The 13582-nt window shown below is 44.6% G+C and overlaps 1 long non-coding RNA gene across 1 annotated transcript; it reads left to right on the forward strand.

The window, feature by feature from the left end:
• Positions 1-1907: 1907 nt before the first annotated feature.
• LOC125941870 (uncharacterized) lies at positions 1908-13121 on the forward strand. Its single transcript, XR_007464655.1, has 2 exons — positions 1908-3723; positions 11974-13121. It is a non-coding gene; the product is annotated as an uncharacterized LOC125941870 (long non-coding RNA).
• The last annotated feature ends 461 nt before the right edge of the window (positions 13122-13582 follow it).

Below are 13582 nucleotides of genomic sequence, written 5' to 3' on the forward strand. Positions count from 1 at the left end.
ATACATAACAGTACCCTTCACCTCGTACAGTAAGAACCCCAGCACTCAAACGCTCTGTACGTGTTCGCGGTCACCAAGGCGCATCGCAGCCCCCCAAAACAGCTCACATGAACCAAGCACAAACAGCACATTACGAATGGCTGCGATGACGCGACAATAAAGCTAATCGCTACAGGTTATATGGTCACTTCTTAAACACAAACCAGCACTGCACAATGCACATGCACGTATGAGCTTCGCAGCGATGAAGCGCGCACACACAACACCTAGGCACACCATACGCTGAGATGGGCGACCGCACTATTTTCGTTCTGGAGCGTACTGAATGCATGTGTCATGCTTAGAATGCGCGTGCATGTGATGGCCTTCGCGTTTGTACTGCTGGTACTGCACAAGCGAAATACGGCCCAACACACACGAAATCGCCGGTTTCATTGCTTCCGAACTTCGCGTAAACACAACACATTTCCGTCTGTTGCCGTTGACGATCGCACGCACTGAAGAGGTCAGGCAGGGTACACTGAATGCATGTGTCATGCTTAGAATGCGCGTGCATGTGATGGCCTTCGCGTTTGTACTGCTGGTACTGCACAAGCGAAATACGGCCCAACACACACGAAATCGCCGGTTTCATTGCTTCCGAACTTCGCGTAAACACAACACATTTCCGTCTGTTGCCGTTGACGATCGCACGCACTGAAGAGGTCGGGCAGGGTACAGCGGATTGCTGCGTTCGACGACTATCTCTGCGAGTGCTCGATAACTCTTGCAATGATCCCAAAAAAACCACGAAAAACAAACTGTCACAGCAGCCTAGGCGCCTAGGCCTCGCGCTTCGCTTCGCTTCGAACCAGCGCCATGTTTGTGCGGTCGCCGCATACATGCTGCATGGTGGAAAAAAGTTCACGACCGCCTCTTGTGACGTCAGAGCGGCCATTTTAAGCGGACCGCGCGAGGGCGGTGCGGCTTGCGGCGATGTGCGGCTCGAGCGTGTACAGGCCCTTAGGGCCTGTACACGCTCGAGCCGCACATCGCCGCAAGCCGCACCGCCCTCGCGCGGTCCGCTTAAAATGGCCGCTCTGACGTCACAGAGGCGGTCGTGAACTTTTTTCCACCATGCAGCATGTATGCGGCGACCGCACAAACATGGCGCTGGTTCGAAGCGAAGCGAAGCGCGAGGCCTAGGCGCCTAGGCTGCTGTGACAGTTTGTTTGTCGTGGTTTTTTGGGATCATTGCAAGAGTTATCGAGCACTCGCAGAGATAGTCGTCGAACGCAGCAATCCGCTGTACCCTGCCCGACCTCTTCAGTGCGTGCGATCGTCAACGGCAACAGACGGAAATGTGTTGTGTTTACGCGAAGTTCGGAAGCAATGAAACCGGCGATTTCGTGTGTGTTGGGCCGTATTTCGCTTGTGCAGTACCAGCAGTACAAACGCGAAGGCCATCACATGCACGCGCATTCTAAGCATGACACATGCATTCAGTGTACCCTGCCTGACCTCTTCAGTGCGTGCGATCGTCAACGGCAACAGACGGAAATGTGTTGTGTTTACGCGAAGTTCGGAAGCAATGAAACCGGCGATTTCGTGTGTGTTGGGCCGTATTTCGCTTGTGCAGTACCAGCAGTACAAACGCGAAGGCCATCACATGCACGCGCATTCTAAGCATGACACATGCATTCAGTACGCTCCAGAACGAAAATAGTGCGGTCGCCCATCTCAGCGTATGGTGTGCCTAGGTGTTGTGTGTGCGCGCTTCATCGCTGCGAAGCTCATACGTGCATGTGCATTGTGCAGTGCTGGTTTGTGTTTAAGAAGTGACCATATAACCTGTAGCGATTAGCTTTATTGTCGCGTCATCGCAGCCATTCGTAATGTGCTGTTTGTGCTTGGTTCATGTGAGCTGTTTGGGGGGCTGCGATGCGCCTTGGTGACCGCGAACACGTACAGAGCGTTTGAGTGCTGGGGTTCTTACTGTACGAGGTGAAGGGTACTGTTATGTATACGTGCAATGTGTCGCAGTGGTGCTAGGCGTATAAGTATTCGTTTTATGCGATATGCATATGCTCTGAAGTGAACCGTGCATACAGAACGGTTTGTACAGAACATTAGACCCAAAATTCAAGGATGCCAAAACCAAAATTCAAGGAGGCGGAAACAAACCGTACTTGTACACATACATTGAAAAATAATGAAACCTCCTTCTCCTTGGCCGAACTTTCTTGTAGCTAAGCAGCTGCTGAGTTGGGCACACACTACAAGCTCTTTAGGGTGCTTTTTATGCATGTGCTCTGAATTAAACAGTGCAGAAGCACTGCTGGTCGTTTGTGCTCTTTGCATCTCAGTATGGGTTTTGTATCAAACCAGCTTTCCTTGCTTTGTACACGTGTTGTTTGTTTCCAGTGTTGTCACTGCACATTTTACTCTTCACGAAGAGGGGAGGCTAGGGAACAGCTTAAAAGTTATATCACTGCTCCACATATTGCAATTATTAATTTTGTGCTAGGTGTCATGTGCTGTAATGTAAACAATGCAAATGTGCCGCATGCTATTTTTTGCGGATGTGACGACACTGCAACGCAGCTTCTCTGCCACTGCCCAACCTTTCATGCTGAACGATGTGCTTTGCCAGTTATACTCCATCTCAGTAGTTCCTTGCAGCACTGGGGCAGCGGCAGGGCTCTTAGCCAATAGGAAGGCTGAATTCCCCTCAAGATGTGTTCATCCATGCTGCGTCAGCTGCTCAGCGTCTGCTTGCCATCCTTTTGATACATCAGCCACTGTTGGAGCAGTGACGCAACAAATGTTCCTACGTTGTAACTAAAGGCTGCGTATTCCATGAATGCTACTGTTGGGCTTCGCTTCATCGACACGCTATCTGAGCAGTTCAATACAGCCTCCTGAGCCAGTTTTAGTAAAAGTGAACACCCTGATAAATGTTCACATGCACCGCGCCATCTGCTCAGCGTGTATTTGACGTTTGCTCACCGCTGTCATCACGTACCGTACTAGAGCAGAGTAGGAATTAATGATGCAGTGAACAATGACGCCTTCGTAGCGTTCTGCATCGTCAATGCATCACCATTGCTACTGCTGTGGTGTCACCTGCTAAATAGAAACCGAACCACTTTTACTGCCTGTGTAGTCCTAGCAGTGTCAAAACAAACAGCTGATCTCAATAAGAACAACAAGAAATACCTAATGCTTTGTCCTCAGCATGAGATGAGACTACGCAGTGATGGATTTTACCATTTATTTATTGCTGTCAGGGCGTACAGCTAGTAAAAGGGCAAATTGAGATTGAAGCGGGTGGTCTGGGCTGCATAGGTGGTGCCATGTTGCTGCGTAATCATGGTTAGGGTGGCTACTGATGTTACCAGTGCTAACCGCCACAGTAATTCATCGTACAAGACGGGCATGCGAGAAGGGCCTAACATCTGTAAATCTTTTGTGAACGTCACCATGTAGCCTGCACCAAAGGACAACAAAGCTAGGCAACATGAGAGACGTAAGGCGTGGAATTGACGAGGGAACAATGTTTAGCTTCATGCACCTTCGCAACGATCCATCTCCTTACATTAATTATCTGCCATCATGTCAACAAACTCATTGAAGTTCGACTTGTAAATGTAACATGGATGTATTATGCTGTTGTCGTGATCTAAATAAAAAAATGAAGAAAGGTGCATTAGGTGTTTTGCAAAAAAAAAAAGAGAGAAGGAGGTGAACCCTCATTTCTTATATGGGAGTAGGCAAGAGAGAAAGGTCCTTTGCGTTGCTGGTTGGGCAAAGAAAGAATGCCTCTGTGCACGAAGAGCAGGTCACGTTCTTGTACTACAGATTCTTCGCTTCTATTTCGGCTGCTACTAGGCCGTTTTAAAGAATTCTTGTGGTAGAATATTCCTTGGAAGACACTTTACAACTTTTATAGTATAACTAAAATTTTCCACTGGGCCCTGGCGAATGGTCCTCTTAAATTTCTGAGGGGCCCATCAAGGGGTTGTACAAATTAGATGAGTTGTTTCTATGTAAACCTCACATTGACAAGCTTTGCAAAAATCTCGGCAAGGCTTGTTATATTCTGCTCAAGAGCCGAAATTGTTTTGATACAGAAACCCTTCGAGAAATTTATTTCAGCTTGTTCCACAGCCATCTGTGGTACTGTGTTGCATCTCTGGGCCATTCATACATTGAGCCATTTATAAAACTTCAAAAGAGGGCTGTCCACTTTATGACTTCCTCACAATACAATGCTAACACGACACCGCTCTTTCAACACGTACACATTTTACCATTTACTTCATTACTAAATTTTTAAACTCTTGTAATGGTTAATAGTAGCATCGTTGCTGACTACCCACTCTCTGCTACCAACTTTACCGAATCAGGACGCTGTACACGCAGTGCACTAAAACAAAATTTTCTGGTTCCAAAGGCTTGTAATGTGTGTGGTAAACGGAGAATTTGAAGTGTTGGAGTAGTCGAGAGGAACGTTCAGCCCACGTAAGCTAGAAATGCAGCTAATTTTCAGAGATAATTAAAACTGCATTTTCGTGATCTTCTTTCGTATGTTTATTAATACATTCACCGCTTCCTTTCTCTTTTTTCTGGTGCATTTTCCTTTACTTGTAGATGTTCAATGATACCGTTTGCATTTTGAAGATTCTTTGTATTGTATTCTCTACTTCTAATGTAAAGTGCATATTGTTGCTGAGTTTAAGTACATGTGTCTGTGCTAAATTAATTGCTTTGCTTCCTCTACATTTTTTATGGATTGCAACTGGCCTTGAGCTAGGGATCCCAATGTATTTGTTCACATTATGTTTTACTCTGTACTGTACGTAAGAAATAAAGTTTAATTCAAGGAAACATTTTTCTCACAGGGCCCCCTAGCCTGGAGCTGCAGCCCCCTTAGCCCATAGGTTAATCTGGCCCCAGTAGTAACTAGTATCACGAATGCAAGTTTTGGCTTGCCATCCCTTTTATCAGGTTAACATTGATTTGCACAGCAGAAATCCTAACATTCATTGCATGCAGAAAACAGCCTTAGATCAAAGGATGCAAGTTAGCTTGTGTCCTGAAGAATCTAAACCTTGTTTGGGGTTTTCTGGAATGAAAGCAGTTTAGGTACCTTAGTCTGAAACTCTATTTTGCTTGACTGCAGCATTTATCATGGATGCGAAGTGGGTGTTGTGACAGAAAGCCAGTGTGCACATACAAGAAAAAGTACTGCAATGCCGCTCAAAAGTTTTCTAGGTGTATTGTGCAAAACCACAATTAATGTACGGGAATGACATGACAGTGGTCATAACTTAAAGCAACGGTTCATTACAGATGGGGTACACATGTATGGTCACATAAACATAATGGTGCAAGCTTGACATATAAGTGATAGTCCTTTTTAAGATACAAGTGGCATGGTGACATACCGGGAATCAATGCTTGTTATTTCTTTATTCCAAAATTATCAGTTGTACAATACTTGTGCCCCGATACAATGACGTATCTCTGAATCACAGATGTCACATCCTATCTGCCCTGTGAAATACTTTGCCACATGAAATGGAAATCTCATTGACATAATCAGTTATAGATTTTGCATTAGTTTTATGCTGTTTCTTGCAGTCTTGTCTTTCATGAGTACTTGCATAATATGGAAAAGGGTACCTTGACATTCTAAATGTTATCTATATATGACCACACAACTATTATTTTTTCCTAATCAGAGGAGGCTCTCGTGTCATTATATTAATTGAACTTCTTTAACAATGAATATGCGACAGGTACTTGCATGTGAACAAGTGTATGTAGCCTCCCAAAGGCAAGCACGTTTACGAAAGTATCTTTCAGTCATATTGGCAAGAAAACTTTCCCATAGGCTTTTTTTTCACGCGAAAGGTGACCACACATTTCTTGATCTAGCAGACTGATCTTTTATGCTACAAGTCTGTGCTGCTTTCCTTGCAACGAGTAGTTTTACATATGTCTACAACACGTAGGTCCTTCATCGGCTATTCTTTTTTTTTTCTACAACTTTGATGTTTTCTTAGGAACAATATATTGCACGTTTTTGAAAGCTAGCCATTCAGAGGCCATTCTTTCTTGAAAAGCTTCTTTGCAGCCAGGCTCTAAAGTTGTTGATAGACTGTTTATGTCGATTTTTTTACGTAACAATTAGTAGTCTTGCATTTAAAACTTATCCTTTGTGCCCAATATTTAGCTCTCTTTTTGCACTAGTTAAGGTGTGGTACCTAATTTTTTTATATGAAAATAAATATTGTTACTACAGGTACGTGTGTCGTCGTATGACTATTGAATATTTGATAAATAATATTTTATTCAATTCGTATTTGAAAACGTTTACATTCGCCCACCTTTACTTCTTGTACAATGCACAAAGAGGCACGCAAGCCATAGTGGTGCTTAATGAAGTCTCTTTTTGCTGCATGTAATAGTGGCAAAAAGCAGCTTCTCACAGGGAACTTGATTGTGTTGTCTTGTGTATTGTTCTTCTGCCATATGTATTCTGAATTGATAATTATATCACAGACAGATATATAACCTCTCAATGGAACAGACATTTATTTGATACACATGAACTCGCACCCTGTTCAGCTGGCTTTCAGTTACGCTGATTGTGGCCAGCCTCTATAGAGTATGTCTGCAATGTGGTATGAGGGTATGTGTGCAGTGCTACTGTTAAGCCAACTATTGTTCTCACAGCAATGTATTGAGTAAGGTTATTGCATAATTATTATTAAAAAAAGACAGCATTAGCCCAGGTTTTAAGGGTGAGAAAATGCTTGGTGCACTTCACCAAGCATACAGACAGCATATAATGTGACTACATACCATGTGCTAGTTTGTATTTACAAAGTGTTTACAAAATGGGGAAGGTGGCAGTGAGACTCCTTGGGGAAGCAACACTTCAGTTGTACTGATGGTACGGCGTGACCATATAATTTCCTTATTGCTTGGTTAAAAATATGGTGGGTTACAACCTATGAAATGCCACACCAGCAAGGCTGAACATCCATCCTTACTTTTCAGTGGCTTAAATACGCCACTGTGTTGTTGAGCCTGTGTTGTTGAGATTCCGAAATATCGCCTCGTGTGCCACGTTGTCAGATGCCCCCTTCAGGTCTAGCGCGAGAATGGCCCGTGGTGTGTGGCAGGGATGACAATCTCCTTCTTCAATTGCATTAGCACGTCCTGGGTCTCAAGATGTCGTATAAAGCCAAACATGGGGTCTGGCATTTGCTGGGTTTCGTCCAGGTGTTGTTGGAGGCATTTGAGTACTATCCTTTTCATGATTATGCTTATGCATGATGTGAGGGATATCAGCCACAGGTTGTCAATGTGCGGGGACTTGCCCGGTTTGGGGATAAAGCGTACTTCAGCTGTTTTTCATTCTTGTGATAGCTTGCGTGATGTCCAAAAGTCATTGAAGGGGTCTAGAAGCGTCTCTAGGGCCTGATCTTCGAGGTTAGCCTCGAAGATTCTGGTCAGGCCCGGGGGCACTGCTTCGCCGGCTTTTTTCATCAATGGAACAACGACATAACACAGAATGAACAAACACGAGTGCTGTGTGACACGGTCATATTCCATCATGTAATCAATTGTACGCTCACTTTTAACTTGGCAGCTACTAAAAAAAACCGTAAGTAAATCAACAAGCCGTAGTTGAATATTCACTCGCGTGCTCGGTGATGAAGAGAAGTGACTTGTCGATCTACACAGCTGTATTCCGCGATAATAGAACCATCTGTATAAGAGTATGTTAATATACAGGGCGTTCATTTTGAAGTGTTACGGAATTTTTAAAAATCGCCTGTGGCAGGTAGCATAATTCTTATCGTTGAGCTGGGGGTTATTCGATGAGGTGAACATTAGTAGCACAAAAAATCGAAACACATATTCAAGTAACAAAAATTGACTAATGAACTTCTTAGTTAATTACTTTACGACACATATTGCAATTTCCGAATTATAGCCGGTGAGCTTGCAAGACGCATCCACTTGAAATGAATTTCCAGGATGACGCCAGCTTTGAGATATTATTTTCCAAAGTGTGGGACGAAATACATGGGCGTTCCAGTTACTTTAGTGCTTCAATGTATAAAACAGCATTTTGGTAAAAAAGTAAGTGGAACAACAGTGCATTTTTAGGGCGAGTTTGATGGCACATATCTCCAAACTGGCGTCATTCTGGAAATTCATCCCAAGTGGATACGCCTGCCAAGCTCACCGGCTCCAATTCGTAAATCACAATATGTGCTGTACAATAATTAACTAAGAAGTTGATTAGTCATTTTTTTAATTAGTTCAATATGGGATTTCTCGTGTTACTAATGTCCGCCTCATCGAATAACCCAGCTCAACGATAAGAATTATGCTACCTGCCACAGAGGATTTCTAAAAAAATTTTAAACTTATAAATGAACACCCTGTATAACGCTGCGGCGCTTCAGCGTGCTACGCTGTTGCTGCGACAAATCCCTTGTTCATTGGCTTAAAAACGCACGCGCGGTCTTGCAAGCTTTCGCTAGCACATCTACAAAAAATGCGCCGTCACGCCGCACACAACCGAGTACATAGCGATGTATGTTGTTACAACAGTATGCGGTAGCAATGATTTAAAAAAAAAAGAAAGAAAGGAAAACGAAAAAAAAAAAAAAAGGCGCAGGTAAGATCACTGCATAGTGTTCGAGAGGTGGCTCAGCGCGCCAACACAACACATGCAGTCAACAGAGTATGACAGTGCAAGAGTTTTGCGTTTTCGCCGTGACGCGGAAGCTTGAACCCACGCCGACAAAAATATGCCAGTGTCGTCTGCTGTTGACGATAGTTGCCGACTTAGAACATCTTTGCCCCGCCTCTCGGTTGCCGGCTCTTAACATACGTCGCGTCCCCAAATCGGAGTGCGGATGCCGGCACATGCGAACCGCTCGAGCTCACTAATCAGAAAATTACCTAATAAGAAAACAAACGTAATAACAAAATCCTGGCTCGGGCCAAAATTTTGCTGGTCGCCAGCACACAAACGCTGCGACCGCGCTGTTGCATGTTGCCAGTCGCTGGTTATCTGTTTTGCCAGCCAGAGGGCGCATGCGTACGGCACCGCTCGCGCCGGTCCCAGCGTGAATCGAATTTTGTGCCCGGTTGCTCCAACCGCCCGCTGCCACTGAACCGCCAGCATGCGGTGCGGCTTGCGGCGATGTGCGGCTCGAGCGTGTACAGGCCTTAAGGGCCTGTACACGCTCGAGCCGCACATCGCCGCAAGCCGCACCGCCCTCGCGCGGTCCGCTTAAAATGGCCGCTCTGACGTCACAAGAGGCGGTCGTGAACTTTTTTCCACCATGCAGCATGTATGCGGCGACCGCACAAACATGGCGCTGGTTCGAAGCGAAGCGAAGCGCGAGGCCTAGGCGCCTAGGCTGCTGTGACAGTTTGTTTTTCGTGGTTTTTTTGGGATCATTGCAAGAGTTATCGAGCACTCGCAGAGATAGTCGTCGAACGCAGCAATCCGCTGTACCCTGCCCGACCTCTTCAGTGCGTGCGATCGTCAACGGCAACAGACGGAAATGTGTTGTGTTTACGCGAAGTTCGGAAGCAATGAAACCGGCGATTTCGTGTGTGTTGGGCCGTATTTCGCTTGTGCAGTACCAGCAGTACAAACGCGAAGGCCATCACATGCACGCGCATTCTAAGCATGACACATGCATTCAGTGTACCCTGCCTGACCTCTTCAGTGCGTGCGATCGTCAACGGCAACAGACGGAAATGTGTTGTGTTTACGCGAAGTTCGGAAGCAATGAAACCGGCGATTTCGTGTGTGTTGGGCCGTATTTCGCTTGTGCAGTACCAGCAGTACAAACGCGAAGGCCATCACATGCACGCGCATTCTAAGCATGACACATGCATTCAGTACGCTCCAGAACGAAAATAGTGCGGTCGCCCATCTCAGCGTATGGTGTGCCTAGGTGTTGTGTGTGCGCGCTTCATCGCTGCGAAGCTCATACGTGCATGTGCATTGTGCAGTGCTGGTTTGTGTTTAAGAAGTGACCATATAACCTGTAGCGATTAGCTTTATTGTCGCGTCATCGCAGCCATTCGTAATGTGCTGTTTGTGCTTTGGTTCATGTGAGCTGTTTTGGGGGCTGCGATGCGCCTTGGTGACCGCGAACACGTACAGAGCGTTTGAGTGCTGGGGTTCTTACTGTACGAGGTGAAGGGTACTGTTATGTATACGTGCAATGTGTCGCAGTGGTGCTAGGCGTATAAGTATTCGTTTTATGCGATATGCATATGCTCTGAAGTGAACCGTGCATACAGAACGGTTTGTACAGAACATTAGACCCAAAATTCAAGGATGCCAAAACCAAAATTCAAGGAGGCGGAAACAAACCGTACTTGTACACATACATTGAAAAATAATGAAACCTCCTTCTCCTTGGCCGAACTTTCTTGTAGCTAAGCAGCTGCTGAGTTGGGCACACACTACAAGCTCTTTAGGGTGCTTTTTATGCATGTGCTCTGAATTAAACAGTGCAGAAGCACTGCTGGTCGTTTGTGCTCTTTGCATCTCAGTATGGGTTTTGTATCAAACCAGCTTTCCTTGCTTTGTACACGTGTTGTTTGTTTCCAGTGTTGTCACTGCACATTTTACTCTTCACGAAGAGGGGAGGCTAGGGAACAGCTTAAAAGTTATATCACTGCTCCACATATTGCAATTATTAATTTTGTGCTAGGTGTCATGTGCTGTAATGTAAACAATGCAAATGTGCCGCATGCTATTTTTTGCGGATGTGACGACACTGCAACGCAGCTTCTCTGCCACTGCCCAACCTTTCATGCTGAACGATGTGCTTTGCCAGTTATACTCCATCTCAGTAGTTCCTTGCAGCACTGGGGCAGCGGCAGGGCTCTTAGCCAATAGGAAGGCTGAATTCCCCTAAGATGTGTTCATCCATGCTGCGTCAGCTGCTCAGCGTCTGCTTGCCATCCTTTTGATACATCAGCCACTGTTGGAGCAGTGACGCAACAAATGTTCCTACGTTGTAACTAAAGGCTGCATACGCATTCCATGAATGCTACTGTTGGGCTTCGCTTCATCGACACGCTATCTGAGCAGTTCAATACAGCCTCCTGAGCCAGTTTTAGTAAAAGTGAACACCCTGATAAATGTTCACATGCACCGCGCCATCTGCTCAGCGTGTATTTGACGTTTGCTCACCGCTGTCATCACGTACCGTACTAGAGCAGAGTAGGAATTAATGATGCAGTGAACAATGACGCCTTCGTAGCGTTCTGCATCGTCAATGCATCACCATTGCTACTGCTGTGGTGTCACCTGCTAAATAGAAACCGAACCACTTTTACTGCCTGTGTAGTCCTAGCAGTGTCAAAACAAACAGCTGATCTCAATAAGAACAACAAGAAATACCTAATGCTTTGTCCTCAGCATGAGATGAGACTACGCAGTGATGGATTTTACCATTTATTTATTGCTGTCAGGGCGTACAGCTAGTAAAAGGGCAAATTGAGATTGAAGCGGGTGGTCTGGGCTGCATAGGCGGTGCCATGTTGCTGCGTAATCATGGTTAGGGTGGCTACTGATGTTACCAGTGCTAACCGCCACAGTAATTCATCGTACAAGACGGGCATGCGAGAAGGGCCTAACATCTGTAAATCTTTTGTGAACGTCACCATGTAGCCTGCACCAAAGGACAACAAAGCTAGGCAACATGAGAGACGTAAGGCGTGGAATTGACGAGGGAACAATGTTTAGCTTCATGCACCTTCGCAACGATCCATCTCCTTACATTAATTATCTGCCATCATGTCAACAAACTCATTGAAGTTTGACTTGTAAATGTAACATGGATGTATTATGCTGTTGTCGTGATCTAAATAAAAAAATGAAGAAAGGTGCATTAGGTGTTTTGCAAAAAAAAAAAGAGAGAGAAGGAGGTGAACCCTCATTTCCTATATGGGAGTAGGCAAGAGAGAAAGGTCCTTTGCGTTGCTGGTTGGGCAAAGAAAGAATGCCTCTGTGCACGAAGAGCAGGTCACGTTCTTGTACTACAGATTCTTCGCTTCTATTTCGGCTGCTACTAGGCCGTTTTAAAGAATTCTTGTGGTAGAATATTCCTTGGAAGACACTTTACAACTTTTATAGTATAACTAAAATTTTCCACTGGGCCCTGGCGAATGGTCCTCTTAAATTTCTGAGGGGCCCATCAAGGGGTTGTACAAATTAGATGAGTTGTTTCTATGTAAACCTCACATTGACAAGCTTTGCAAAAATCTCGGCAAGGCTTGTTATATTCTGCTCAAGAGCCGAAATTGTTTTGATACAGAAACCCTTCGAGAAATTTATTTCAGCTTGTTCCACAGCCATCTGTGGTACTGTGTTGCATCTCTGGGCCATTCATACATTGAGCCATTTATAAAACTTCAAAAGAGGGCTGTCCACTTTATGACTTCCTCACAATACAATGCTAACACGACACCGCTCTTTCAACACGTACACATTTTACCGTTTACTTCATTACTAAATTTTTAAACTCTTGTAATGGTTAATAGTAGCATCGTTACTGACTACCCACTCTCTGCTACCAACTTTACCGAATCAGGACGCTGTACACGCAGTGCACTAAAACAAAATTTTCTGGTTCCAAAGGCTTGTAATGTGTGTGGTAAACGGAGAATTTGAAGTGTTGGAGTAGTCGAGAGGAACGTTCAGCCCACGTAAGCTAGAAATGCAGCTAATTTTCAGAGATAATTAAAACTGCATTTTCGTGATCTTCTTTCGTATGTTTATTAATACATTCACCGCTTCCTTTCTCTTTTTTCTGGTGCATTTTCCTTTACTTGTAGATGTTCAATGATACCGTTTGCATTTTGAAGATTCTTTGTATTGTATTCTCTACTTCTTCTAATGTAAAGTGCATATTGTTGCTGAGTTTAAGTACATGTGTCTGTGCTAAATAATTGCTTTGCTTCCTCTACATTTTTTATGGATTGCAACTGGCCTTGAGCTAGGGATCCCAATGTATTTGTTCACATTATGTTTTACTCTGTACTGTACGTAAGAAATAAAGTTTAATTCAAGGAAACATTTTTCTCACAGGGCCCCCTAGCCTGGAGCTGCAGCCCCCTTAGCCCATAGGTTAATCTGGCCCCAGTAGTAACTAGTATCACGAATGCAAGTTTTGGCTTGCCATCCCTTTTATCAGGTTAACATTGATTTGCACAGCAGAAATCCTAACATTCATTGCATGCAGAAAACAGCCTTAGATCAAAGGATGCAAGTAGCTTGTGTCCTGAAGAATCTAAACCTTGTTTGGGGTTTTCTGGAATGAAAGCAGTTTAGGTACCTTAGTCTGAAACTCTATTTTGCTTGACTGCAGCATTTATCATGGATGCGAAGTGGGTGTTGTGACAGAAAGCCAGTGTGCACATACAAGAAAAAGTACTGCAATGCCGCTCAAAAGTTTTCTAGGTGTATTGTGCAAAACCACAATTAATGTACGGGAATGACATGACAGTGGTCATAACTTAAAGCAACTGGTTCATT

Source organism: Dermacentor silvarum, unplaced genomic scaffold (assembly GCF_013339745.2).
Source record: "Dermacentor silvarum isolate Dsil-2018 unplaced genomic scaffold, BIME_Dsil_1.4 Seq5054, whole genome shotgun sequence".
NCBI classification, from domain to species: Eukaryota; Metazoa; Arthropoda; class Arachnida; order Ixodida; family Ixodidae; genus Dermacentor; species Dermacentor silvarum.